The sequence below is a fragment of the Phragmites australis genome, chromosome 10 (assembly GCF_958298935.1).
Source record: "Phragmites australis chromosome 10, lpPhrAust1.1, whole genome shotgun sequence".
In the NCBI taxonomy this organism is placed as follows: Eukaryota; Viridiplantae; Streptophyta; class Magnoliopsida; order Poales; family Poaceae; genus Phragmites; species Phragmites australis.
The window spans coordinates 24,564,778-24,578,167 of NC_084930.1; the positions used below are offsets into that span (position 1 = coordinate 24,564,778).

At 43.8% G+C, this 13,390-nt stretch overlaps 1 pseudogene; it reads right to left on the reverse strand.

Moving 5' to 3' along the window:
- Nucleotides 1–5,946: 5,946 nt before the first annotated feature.
- LOC133930173 (uncharacterized) lies at nucleotides 5,947–8,321 on the reverse strand (annotated as a pseudogene).
- Between the last annotated feature and the right edge of the window lie 5,069 nt (nucleotides 8,322–13,390).

Below are 13,390 nucleotides of genomic sequence, written 5' to 3' on the forward strand. Positions count from 1 at the left end.
GAAGGTAGCGTCAGTGGAACTTGTGGCATGGAACACATCATGGAAGCCGACATGGAACACATCATGGAAGCTGACATGGAACACATCATGGATACGTGCCCCCGGCAGTAACTCCAGGCGGAACACCACTAGATTGACTTGGGCCACGATCTTGTAAGGACCGTAGAAACGCGGGCGGAGCTTGCCGGTGGCATTGGTCATGGAGAGTGAGGTACGATGGCAAAGGCGAAGCCACAACCAGTCCCCCACAGCGAAGGAGACGTCGTGATGGTCCCAATTGTAGGCGTGCTTGGCGAGCTACTAGGCTTGTTCGAGGCAACATCGTACGTTTGCCAAGAACTCGTCCCGTTCCTCCATTGTCTTGGCCACGACGCCACTCGAATGTCACAGCCTTCATAAGACTTGATGGATGGCAGCTTGCGGCCATTAACCCTGTGAAACGGGGTGTCGCGCAACACCAAATGGAAGGAGGTATTGTAGATGTACTCCGCCCACTGCAGCCAATGCACCCATTGCCGCCATCGATCCCATGTCATGCAGCGAAAATACATGGAGATTACCTTGTTCACTGCCTTCGATTGACCATCAGACCGTGGGTGAAACGCCGTTCTCATGTGCAGCTTGGACCCCGTTGCGCGGAACAACACCTGCCAGAAGACCGACGTGAACATTGGATCCCTATCCGAGATAATGGAGGTAGGAATGCTGTGTAGCCGAACAATCTCAATGAAGAACGCACTAGCGACAGTCTCTGCGGCGTATGGATGGCAGAGTGCAATGAAGTGTGCATACTTCGAAAAGCGGTCCACCACTGTGAGGATCACAGACTTGCCGCCGACCTTAGGGAGGCCCTCAATGAAGTCGAGGGAGTCATCGACCCACACCGCTGCGGGGACTGGCAACGACAGAAGGAGACTTGTTGGGTGGAGGTGGTTGGTCTTGCTGCGTTGGCATGTGACGTAGGCCCGGATGTAGTCTTGCACCACAGTCTGTTTGCTCGGCGTGTGAAAGTCACGGTGGAAATGATGCAAGGCCTCCTGCACACCCTCGTGACCTTCGTCGTGCACCACGACTAGCGCTTGGGAGAGAAGAGGCAACGACGGGGGCACATACAAATGGTGCTGGTAAGTGACCAGTCTGTCCACCAGTGCCCACGGATCCTCTAGGGCGTTGGTCACCAGTTGATCCCGTAGTGCACGTAGAGTCGGGTCGGAGTCGGTCGCCACCTTGAGGTCCGCCACAATGTCGAAGCTCAGCGCGTACAGTGCATGAATTGCAGCTGTGTCGACGTAGCGCCAGGAGAGCGCGTCTGCGACCGTGTTGAGTCGGCCAGCCTGGTACTGCATGGTGAAATCATAGCCCAAAAGCTTGTTTACCTAGTGATGCTGTGGAATTGTCGCCATGCGCCGATTAAGGAGGAACTTCAAACTCTAGTGGTCTGTTTTGACCACGAACGAACGGCCTTAGAGTTACGGCCTCCAATGGCGAATGGCTTGCACGAGGCCACCCAAAAGCTTGCTTACCTAGTGATGCTGTGGAATTATCGCCATGCGTTGATCAAGGAGGAACTTCAAACTCTAGTGGTCTGTTTTGACCACGGACGGACGACCTTAGAGTTACGGCCTCCAATGGTGAATGGCTTGCATGTGGCCAATCAACTTGTCATACTCACAATTTTGGTAAATTTTGGCATGGTTACCCTCCAAACACGATTTTCCAATCTAAGATTTTGGCACTGTCCAATTTTAGCTTGGTCACTAACCAAACACTATAAATTAAGCCAAAATTTGGTATAGTCCTAACATTGGTCATGACCAAATTTTGGTCAGGCTTTTTAGGGTCTACAATCAAACACACCCTAGAACCAACTGATCCATTCCCTCCTAAAGAAATGGAGCAAGTATAGTGTGCGAAAAGAATACATATAGTAAAGGAAATAAAACCACTATAGGGAAAGTCCCAAAAGAGACTGACACCTTAGCACCACTTACACACAAGAACCTCAAAAACCCTGAAAGTTGAACTCATCAGTATTAATGGCGCCACAGCCCAGTGGCAGACACAGAGCTGACATGAGGGGTGTCACACTCGGTTTTTAAGAGAACAAATCAGATGCATTTCATATGTATGCCATAATCAAGTTTTCATATATGCGATGACTTTATAAATGATAACATAACAGTGCTATTACGTAACAATAAGATTCATTATAGAAGGACCTGTAGGTCTTAAAGAAAATACTACGATAACTTCTAGCGATAGCGGATCTTCCATCCATGCACAGGCGTTGTTCGGGGGAGCGCCAGCCTACGACAAGGTCTTTAGGTCAGCATCTTCTTTCACCTAGAACTCAGCTCCATCGGCCGGGATGTCCTCAAAATCCTCGCCTTCTAAGCAGCATCAGATTGGGATAAAGCAAGCGTGAGTACATAGGATACTCAGCAAGTGTGGAAAAACATGGCATGAAGGCTTAAGGCAAGAAAAGCTTGACTCAAGTTTACTGCATCTATGCCATTCTAATCTAGGACTCAAAAAGACATAGCAATCCTATTTATTATGTGTGATGACAACAACATTAAAGTAACAGCTCATCGAATTCCATCCGACTACCAGACTCACCAGATATTCCAAATCCGGCTACCAACTCACCAGGACCACCCGACTACCCAAAACCAACCATTCAAGGTCCCCACTAATCATGAAGAAGTCCAAACCCGCTCTTGACTGTGAGCAAAGCTGATCGATCAGTTTTATACTCTGTAGAGTTTGCACACTTTACCCACGAGTCGTGATTCCCGTTTTGCTTCATACTTCCAGGGTGTAAAGTCGGGTCTCACTACAAGGCCTTTACAAAGCACCTCCAAATCCATATACACCCACTAAGGTTTCACGGCTAACGGAGGTTCCATCCGTTGCAGAGGCCCCCTCTTGTGCCACTCAACCGTCCACTGGTGTGTATAGAATAAGGAGGACATCTAATTAATTAGTTAGGCTGTACCCATATAAGCCTCGTGGTTACGTTGTTATGCCGGGTTACAGGCTTCACAAACTGGCTCTTAGGATCTATATCAGGTACTTGCACATCACCCAATGTGCACAGAGCAGCCATACCAATCAAACCAACCTGCCTAGATCCCTATGATCAAAGTTACTACAAAGATTACCCAAACCGGTTCATGTTGCATAGACCATTATTCAGATTAACATTTAACCCACCCGACATGACAACATAACTAAGCATTTCTACCCTTAACACTCAAACTATAATACATACGACAAGGATAATAGAAAAAGTACTAGTAAATCCTAAACATGGGATTCATATTGACAAGCATGCATTTAGAAAAATAAAAGATACACTTTCCTACAATGGGATCAATGTGATCAAGGACACTTGCCTTCAACCGTTGGTTGCTCAAACTCTTCGAAAGTCTGGTCCTGCAGGTTCACGAACTGCTCGTCTCCTATAGCAATCGTGCACACCAGAAATAAACAAGAACAAACATCTAAGAATAGTATAACAAACAGTAGCAAGGCACTATAAAAAGATTACTAACGGATAGTAATCGTTGCTACGTTAGCGGGAGTGTAAGAATCGTCTAAATCGTTGCTCGTATGAAAAAGTTATGAGGGTTTTAAGCTATAGGAGCTTTTCTAAAAAAGCACAAGGGTTAATTTGTAAAAATAGAAAGTTCTAGGGACTTATTTGTAAAAAATCTAGGGACCTATATGTAAATAAATAAACTATAGGAGGCTCAAAGTAAAATTACAAGGGCTGAAAAAGGTCTTTTATGAAAACATAAAAGTTTAGGGGCCTATATGCAAAATTAACTAACTTCAAATATTTAAGGATTTATTTTTTAATTGAAAAAACTAATTATTACGTCATCACGTTGACGTGGCTTGCCGCGTCGGACAAAGGGGTGACGCGGCGCCACGCGGCTGCTGACTAGGACTTGGATCGACGCTATAGACCGGGTCCACTGGTCCATGGTGGACCAGCTACACACCCGAAGGGGTACGCAATCTCGGCCACAGACCTGGATCGGACAGTCTAGGGTGGTTGGGGGTAGGGGGAAACAGGTTGCCGGCGGCGATAGAAAACTGTGGCGCCATCGCGGACATGGTCAGAACTTCACCGGCGACGTGCGAACAAGGGCTACGGGCTACCAAACTCGACTATAAACGACACAATAGGACAAGATGGTGATGGGGAGTCTCACCGAGAGCTTCACGACGGTCAGAGAGGGCTCGTGGTGGTTAGCGACGGCGAGAAGGCGATGGCGGGGTCGGAGCTCAACGTGGGCTTGGCTGCTAGTACGGATGCGCAAAATTGGGGGTTGGGGAAGCCTCCTCGGGGTCCTACAGTGCCGAAGAACCGGTTAGCTGACTTCGGGATGCAACAGGGAAGGCTATCGACGGTGAGGCGACGGCGAAGCTTACCAGAGCTCGACGAGATGGGTCGTGTGGTGGCGGGACGACGTCGAGGAGCGGCGGAGGGGGCTCCTCGTGCTTCGACGAAGCTGATGGCGGCCTCAAACGTGACAGGAAGAGCTCAGTTGTGACGACGGACGATCGACGGAGCTCAACGATGGCAATGGCGGCTCTGCAAGGGTGTGGAGCGGGCAGGATTGTGGACGAATGGGAGAGCGGCAGGTTGGGCGGCATATATAGGAGCGCATGCGGTGGTTGCGGGATTCGCGGGTGCGGGTGGAGACGAGGGCGCCGGTGATCTCGGGTAGCTGTTGTGGCGTTGCGCTGAACGCGGGAGGGAGTGAGGCGCGGATGAAGGGGAGGGAGCTAATGGGTGGGGCCGAGCTGTCAGAGAGAGAGAGAGGGAGGGAGTGGGCTGGGCTGGGCTACACGCTCGGGGAGAGATGGGCCGGGCCGGTCAACACAGGAATGGGCATCACAGAGGGTTTCTCTTCTCGCTCCCCCCCTCCTCTTCCTCTCTTTCTTCTTCTTCCTCCTCCTTCACCTCTTATTTTCCCTTGTGTGTTCCAGCAGCCCCCCACCCTAAGATCCGCCGCTGCCACTACCCATCAGTGATCCACAATTGCTTCATTTCCAAGAATTTTCAAATTAGTTGCATCCACTCAGTGACTTTTCTCTATTTCCATATGTTTCAATTAATAAGTTATCTATGCAGGTTATTTTGCCCCCACCCTACTAGGTGGGGTATTTTTTTAGTTTTGAAATAGGTGGGGTATTTTCAATTAGCAGTCTCCTCATTACACTGGAAGATTCATCAATTTCTCTACAAAAAGGCATCCAAGTATAATTTTCACATAAAACGGTAGTGTATATGTTTACTGAGAAAGAACTACTTTCACAACTCACGGTTCACATATGTGCAAATGTAAAAGAGTAAAGAATATAGCTGAGGATATAATTCTACACCACGATTACAGCAATTGAAGAACAGAGATCAAAACCTAGTTGTATATATCTGAAATATCACTTCAATAAATGCCACATCAAGACTACGACTACGCAGCCGGAGGCACCTCTCCCGGTTGCCCAACAGATGGCTGACCGTTTGAAGGTTCGGTTTCAATTGAGTGCCCACATTTTTGTCAGACATGGCATTCACTTTTCTCCCTTCTTTTTCACTAGCACAACCACCTTATCGAATGACAGCAACACATGAATTACAATGTAGATGAACACGGCAATGACCAGCACAAAAATATATGCAGATGTTTTAAGATTCCTGCAGCTGCCTGCGGCATTGCATATGCCTCCCCAAGGGGTCTCTTGCAGTGGCGGAGGGAAGCAAATTGCAGGTGAAGGCAATTTCACAAAATACAAGTGAAACACTGTTAACTCTGAAAAATATATTATATATCTATATATTGGTCACATTTCACAAAATATATGAGTGGCCATGAAGACTATCACGCTAGCCACACCAAAATACAAGTAAACCATATATACTAACACAAGCTAGAAGTCTGCTCTCCTTCTCTTCATATTCTTGAAATCAGCAATTATATCTTCGTAGGTGCAGTCTCCTAGAATTTCGCCTTCTAAGTGTACTAGCAAGCTGTTGGCAAGATAGTCACCTTCCATCTTGTTGCGCAGCCTTATCTCGATGATCTTCAAGCTAGAAAAGGCACGCTCAGCGCTAGCTGTTGAAACTGGGAGAGTGACAAGCAAATAAATCAATCTATCAAGCAAGCTATGACAAGCAAATTTGTTGATGCAATGCATGATATCGTTCCAAGAATTCAACGCCTCGAAATATGACTGGTTCATTTGTTTGCTCCTCTTCTTCTTCTTGCTCTGATTCATTAGTTTGTTCTTCTACTTCATCTTGCTCTTCTTGCCTTTGGTCTTCCAATTCAGCGTGTTCCAATTCAACTAATTGATTTATGGGAGGAGCAACAACAACAAAGGGATCTTCCCCATCCCCAACAACTGATTCATCTCTTTTCCTTTTGAAAAATGAATGCATAGTTTTCAAACGAACTATTGCTACCTATTTCACAAATTACATGTAGTCAATTCACTATGAAAGTAGCAAACACGAACACATAGTAACTAAGAAATTAGTGCAAAGGGGTTGGGGATTTGGGGTTAAAGAAATAACCTGCAAGGGGCTCGCACTGGCGCAGGAGACTAGGGGATGGGAATTGCGGGAAACAAGCCGGAGAACGACGTGGCCGGCGAGCACGAAGGCCAGAGGACGAAAAACACCTCAGACCCGGCGCCACTGCACGCTGGCTTCGACTTGTGTAGGTCGTGGTTCTGTGTGTACTGGGTAACACTACTGGCTGGGTATCTTTTTACTACCTGGAGGATTGGGTCACCTGCAAAATGGCCTACCTGATCATCAGGCCCAAGTTCACCTGGCGGGAGCAGCCCAGCTTGGTATGCGACAGTGACTGCAAGAGTTTCAATCAGCATCAAATCTTTGCGCCATTTGTGGTTTCTATTCCTAACCCGGATGCTTCTCCTGTGATTCATGGATGGATGTTGGAGCCCAAAAGGTTCAATGTTGAGCATCCACTTCAGGAAGCCATTCACCTTGTCTTTTGCAAATGTCAGAACCAGGACTTGAATCGTGACATAGATAAACACCGCAGCAACAACAAGAATGACGTACACAGACGTCGACACTTCCCTGCAGCTTCGAGCAGCAAAAGCATCCATGAGGCTGGTCAGATCAACCGGAACGCATGCATGCAGTGCATAGCACTTGAGGCCCTTGTGACATAGTCTTTTGCTAACAGGCAGCATAATCACGGCCAGAGATGCCATGAAAGCAGCGGTATTGAAGTAGAAGAAAACCCTGTAGCGGCGTGGGAGCTCATCACGGAACACTGGGTCACTTGCTCGGTGGCCATCATTGTTGTAGGCCCAGAAGCCACCTGGTGGGCTTATGCCAGCTTGATATGTGACGGAAGCTGCTAGAATTGCAAGCAGCATCAAAAACTTGCGTCGCTTCTCCAAATCCTTCCCTTCATCAGCACTATCCATTGTTTCATTTCTTCTGAAACAATTTGTGAAATTATTGAACACTTCTGATATGGAATCTATTGTCCTCTCCAGTCGTGTCTTGAGAGTCACAGATAGCAGAACATGCAGTACAACGTAGGTGAAAACAAGAAGGGTCAAGACGAACAAATACACGGATGTTGAGAACTTTCTGCTGCTTCCAGCGGCATAGGCCCCCATAAGACCAAAGAGATCCAGTGTCATGGCTGTTTGCAATATGTGACGCTTCAGGGCACGAACGGTAATCAGTAGGCTCTGAAGTAAAGTAATAATCACCAAATATGCTTACAAATGCTGTGGCATTGCAGTAGAAGAAGGCCTTGTAGCGCTTGGGGTTCATGGCCTCCAAGATTGGGTCACCGGCAATATGCCCATCCGGTATCAACAACGAGAAAGAAAAACCAAATGGAAACAGCAACACTGTCTGTCCAAAAGCCACCTGGTGGATTCAGCTCAGCTTGATATGTGACAGTGCAGCAAGGATGCCAAGCAATAGGAGATACGTGCGCAATTTCTGTAGATCATCGTTAGCAACATTCGAAATGCTTGACACACTGTTGTTGGATTGATGTTGTGTATCTTGGCCTGACAGGTTAGTACGCATGCCAATGTTTGAATTACCACCACCCCTTATAATGAAAGAACTAAGTTTCTGAATAACCCGAGTCTTCTTGTTCCTCATCCTTCCCATGGCATTCTCCACACACTGGCTTCGCCACAATAGGTTCAATCCACTGAACGACAGGGTGGAGCAAAACTGCACCGACAAGGGAGAAGACAAAGATAGACGTACAGACCTCCCTGAAACTCCCAGCAGCATTTTTTTAAGATAATGGAAAAGAGTTTTTAACCTCTGCGCTACTTGGTGCATACAGCCTGATTCTTTATTACAAGAGTGTTACAAACTTCGAGCATTCTGAATGGGACCAAATATAATTCACAAACTCTATAAAAACCAATCAACTACCAGCAAGTCTATTACTAAAACGCAACCCATTCTTAGCGAAATATACATTGTCACGATCTCTAAAGCTTGGCACTCCTTATAGATAACACACCTGTTCTCCTCCTTTTGTAACAGACTCTTATACCTTAGCTAGTATATGCCCCTAAAAAGTGTCTGCATGGAAGTTGTGATTGGTTTTTTCTCAAAAGTAATCTCATTACGACATAGCCAAATAGCCCAACATAAAGCTGCTATGCTACACCAACAAAGATCTTGTTCTTATTAATTTGCTCAACACCTCTAACCCATCCGCCCAGCATATGACTGATGTTTCTTGGTGTGTCAATCTCAAGGAAGATTTTAATAACATACCAAATTGATTTAGCAAAATAACAACCAAAGAACAAGTGATGTATACTTTCATTTTGATTACAAAAGCTACGCTTAAGATCCCCATTCCAGTTGTGTTTTGCTAAATTATCTTTAATCAATATGACCCCTCGTCCTACATACCACATGAAGATCTTTATCTTCAAAGAGAGTTTAAACGCCACAAAAAATTATTGGAGAAAGAAAGATCTTTGTTTGCCATATGCTTGTACATTGACTGGACAGTAAATTATCTACTTTTATAAAGGTTCCATCTAAAAGTATCTCTTTCCTATGTCAATTGTATGTTAACTAGCTTGAACCCTAAATTATACCAAGCTGTTAATCTGTTTCCAATAATTGATCTGCGGAATGATATATTGGGCGGTATAATACTCATCACCTCCGCCACCACAGCATTTCTATGCCTCACAATGCCAAAGAGCGACAAATATTATTCGCTAAGAGATTTTTCAGTAAATTTTGCAACTTTTTAAAAAAGATTGTCCTACCCGTCCATTTAGAAGGCGGTTGGTATTGTACCCACCCTCTCATTGGGCGACAGGCCCTACCCGCCTCCTGAGAGGGTGGTTAGCAGCCTTGCCGCCCTCTCAGGGGGCGGTTAGGCCACCCGTCCTCTCAGGAGGTGGTAAGGCTTTCTAACCGCCCTCTAAGAGGGTTAGGGGCTGCAGGCGCTTATTTTTCAATTATTGTGACGAGAAATCTATTTATTTAAAATTTTAATTAAAAAATATAAAAATAAAAAAAACTCAGATATCGGTGACCAATTGGGCCGTGTTGCTGGGGCCCGCGATGGAGGATGCTGGCGGCCTGACATTCCTGTGTTTCATTTGTCCGACACAGGACATCCTCCTTCACGTGTGTTAAAGGAAGGTGTGACACTGTTCATGCCACATGTACAGTGGGTTTGTGCCTTCGTGTTAAGGTTTGTGTAAGGATCGTCCCCATTGCAAGCAAGCAATGCTTTCGATCACAGTTACATTCTATCATTAGTGAAGACATTCTATCTTTAGTGAGGACGACAAAAGTGTGAATGCATATATGCGTATTCTAACGTTACAAAGAAAGGAATTTGAGAATCCACGAGTCTCAAATAATAAGAAAGGAATTTCATACTGTTCATAGTTCATGCTTTACAACTCTCCTGACAAAATTTTTTGAATGGGCAACCGTTATTAATAAACTAACGACCGATAATCGACAAGACATTATAAAAAAATTATTTTTCAAGATACTTGAAATGTTTTTCTATAAACAGCTCAGATAACAAATCATCTGAACAGCTGGCAAGAGTCCTACGATTTCAAGCCACTTGTTGAAATTTTTTCATAAGAGGACAACAGCTGCTTGTGGTAATGATATGATTTTCAGATGCGGTGACATAATAAATCGCCCGTGTAAAATGTAATTTTCAGAGGCGATTACTTATGTGAATTACTTCTAGTAATGATATGATTACCACAGGCGTACGATATAAGAATCCAACTCTGTGATGATTACCATAGACAGGCTACGTAACGAACCGACAATGATAATGAATGATAGTTTATCTTAAAAAATTCATAACTTTTTCATAAGAAGTCAGACGGGAACAAACTTTGTATAAAAATTGTAGCTCTCGATGAGATCTACAATGTTGTAGGTGAAAACTTTTTCATTTGATATAACTTAGATGTCCAAATAATCGTTTGAAGTTTTAGACAGAAAAAATAAAAAAGATTGCATATGCTATTAGTATTACTAATACTTCTATGGTGGGATAGTAAGGACATATCGCGTGAGCTGAGAGGTCTCGAGTTAAGTGCCACGAACTGCACACGCGCGTATTTCACGCAAAAACTTGTGTGACTTGTGATGGCACGGCTGCGGGAGGTGCATGGTCGGCTAAATTTTTTTTTGGTTTTTTTTTGACAAAAAACATCTATTAGGGACCGCTTCTTAAGTGAACTATCTCTAGTAATCGGTTTTACATACGATCTCTTTTGCATATGTGAAAATCATCTATTTTCACAGACCTTTGACTAGAGGTGGGTGGTTAAATGTCTATGTACATAGATTAACACTTGTCTCTAAAAATTATTTCTGTAATAGTGAGTGATGTGCACTCAAAAAACTATTACAAAGTCGATCATACAGTCAATGGAAAAATAGGCTAATCTTTGACGGAATTATTTACTGGAAATTAATTTACTAACAAAAATGATGGATATCGGGAGAATGATACCCTCTGTGTACAATGTAACCTGTTAGTTCCGTACGAGATTGCCGGACAAAATTAAAGTGAAAGGAGGGGCAAACAAACTAAGACTGATTTGTTTGGTTGCTTTGTTGGGCCGGCAATCCTCAAGGAAAGAACAGATCGATGTGATGCTCGCTGCTTTGTTTAAGCATTGCGTGCTGTGTGCATGGAACAGGTAACGTCACATGCACATGTCACAGATGATATTTTGGGTCTTGATAGTCTCCTTTAGGATGCTGGCACGCTTTAATTTTCTTCTGGTTTTATATATGTTTGTTGGTCGCCTTAATTAGTTCTTCAGTCTAAGTCGCTTTCGTGGCTACTAGATTTCTGTGGAGACAATTATGTGTTTTACTGGATGTCGATCTCATGGCTAAGAAAGATCACTGTTCATGAAAGATGGCTCAGCTAGGATCCACTGCTAGATCGCCTTTACACCGAGCTCTAAAGTCCGCCACCTCACATCGTCGCTCGCGCTCTGTGAAGTTCGCCAACGTCCATGTGTATATCAAACATATTGCCATTGCACGCTCGACATTTTACGCTGCTCGTAAGAGCAGACCAAGCCATGTTGTGAGATTCCGGCGAATCTCTGGTGACGCACCGCTATAGCCACCAAAAGGTCAAGGACGTTGCCCGTGCCAGAGCAGAACCAGGTGAGAGTCACACTATCAGGTATGGTTAGGATTAGGTCACGAGTAACCTTTTAGAGTTAGATCCAGTCCCGGCCGTTAGATCGTTAGATCGTCCACTGGTGGCTCGAACTTAATGAAGCTGTTACCCTGTCAGCGTTCCAGGTAGTAGCCACATCAGCATCCAATGGCATGCCACCTCATCCCTAAGTAAGACATGTAAACCCAATCGGCACGCCAACTTAGTTGCCACATCATGCCATGCGTCCACGCCAACTCAGTAGCCATGTCAGCCCTAGAGCAAGCATGCCTGCCACGCCATGCCACGTGGTAGTCCCAATCAGCCCTTGTTTTAGTAATTTAATTGTTCTGTTTATGTCAACATGATTTCATACTTGTGCAATAAATATGCTTTTTAGTATAAAAATAATTATGATAATTAGGATTAATTTGATAATAATTTTAAAAATGTTTTTTCTTTAATAAATAAATAGTTAATAATTTTGTTTAATATTTTATGTAGTTAAATAATTCCAATAAATTCCAAAAATACTAGAAAAACATAGATCACTTTGGAAAATTCTAGAAAAAAAATGTAATCTCTTATTTCACATGTAGTTAATCTTTTTATCCTATTTTAATTTTTCGGAAGCCCTAACATGTAAATGTAGCTCCGATTTGATTTTTAACAAATCATAATCTATCTAGTGATATTTTTTGTTGGGTGCTATTTGTTTCTTTTTGGTTTTTTGTGTTTATTTATTGTCTTTCTGCTTATTTTCGCTAGTAGACGCCAAAGTTCTAGAGGAGCAAGAAGGACATCAAGACCAACACTTCGTTGTAGATCCAACTGAGTATTGTTAAAGCAAGTTGTGTCCTTGACCATATTGATGCTACTTTTCAAATATTTTGTTTTACATACATGCATGCTAATAATATTGTCAGGAATCCTAAGTCAAGTTTTACCCTAATTTTTCTTTAAAATCCTTGTCGCAATGGTTATGATTTTGGTTTTGGAAGGAAAGACAATGCTTAGCTTTGCTTTGTGATGGTGATAATGATAATGGATCAACTGAATATGGTAATGGTCTTATGCAACTATGATAAAAGATGATGACATAATTTTTGTAGCAAAATAAAATTAGGATTTGAGCAACTAGTTTGGATGGGACCGACACAGGTTGTACGGTTAGGTTTTTTGATAGCCTTGCTCAAATTTAAGGACCGGTTCGTGGAGCGATTATTCCGAGTTAATTATACAACCACAAGCCTGGTATGGGATATGCCTAGAGATTAATCTGTTTTACTCTTAGCATAATGTAGATCAATTGGTGGTAGAATGGAAGAGTGTACTTCCTGAAATCCGTAAGCGTAAGAGGGAGCTTTTGTTGTTGAAATATATTCATGCGGTGGTGAAACCTTCATCCACATTAGCTGTTGCAAATGAATTGATTATCGAGTCAATGGTGAGTAATCAGAACTGTCCGGGTACTTAGCGGGTATGCACATGTTGATATGGACTTTATAAAGGCTTTGTAATGATTCCTAGACACACACCTTAGAAGTGTGTAAGTGTCTAGTTAACACGGGTAGAATGAAAATCATATTTTGTTGATAAAGTGTACAACCTCTGTAGAGTGTTAAACTAAATATTCAGCCATGATCACAGTCAAGAGTGAAAAT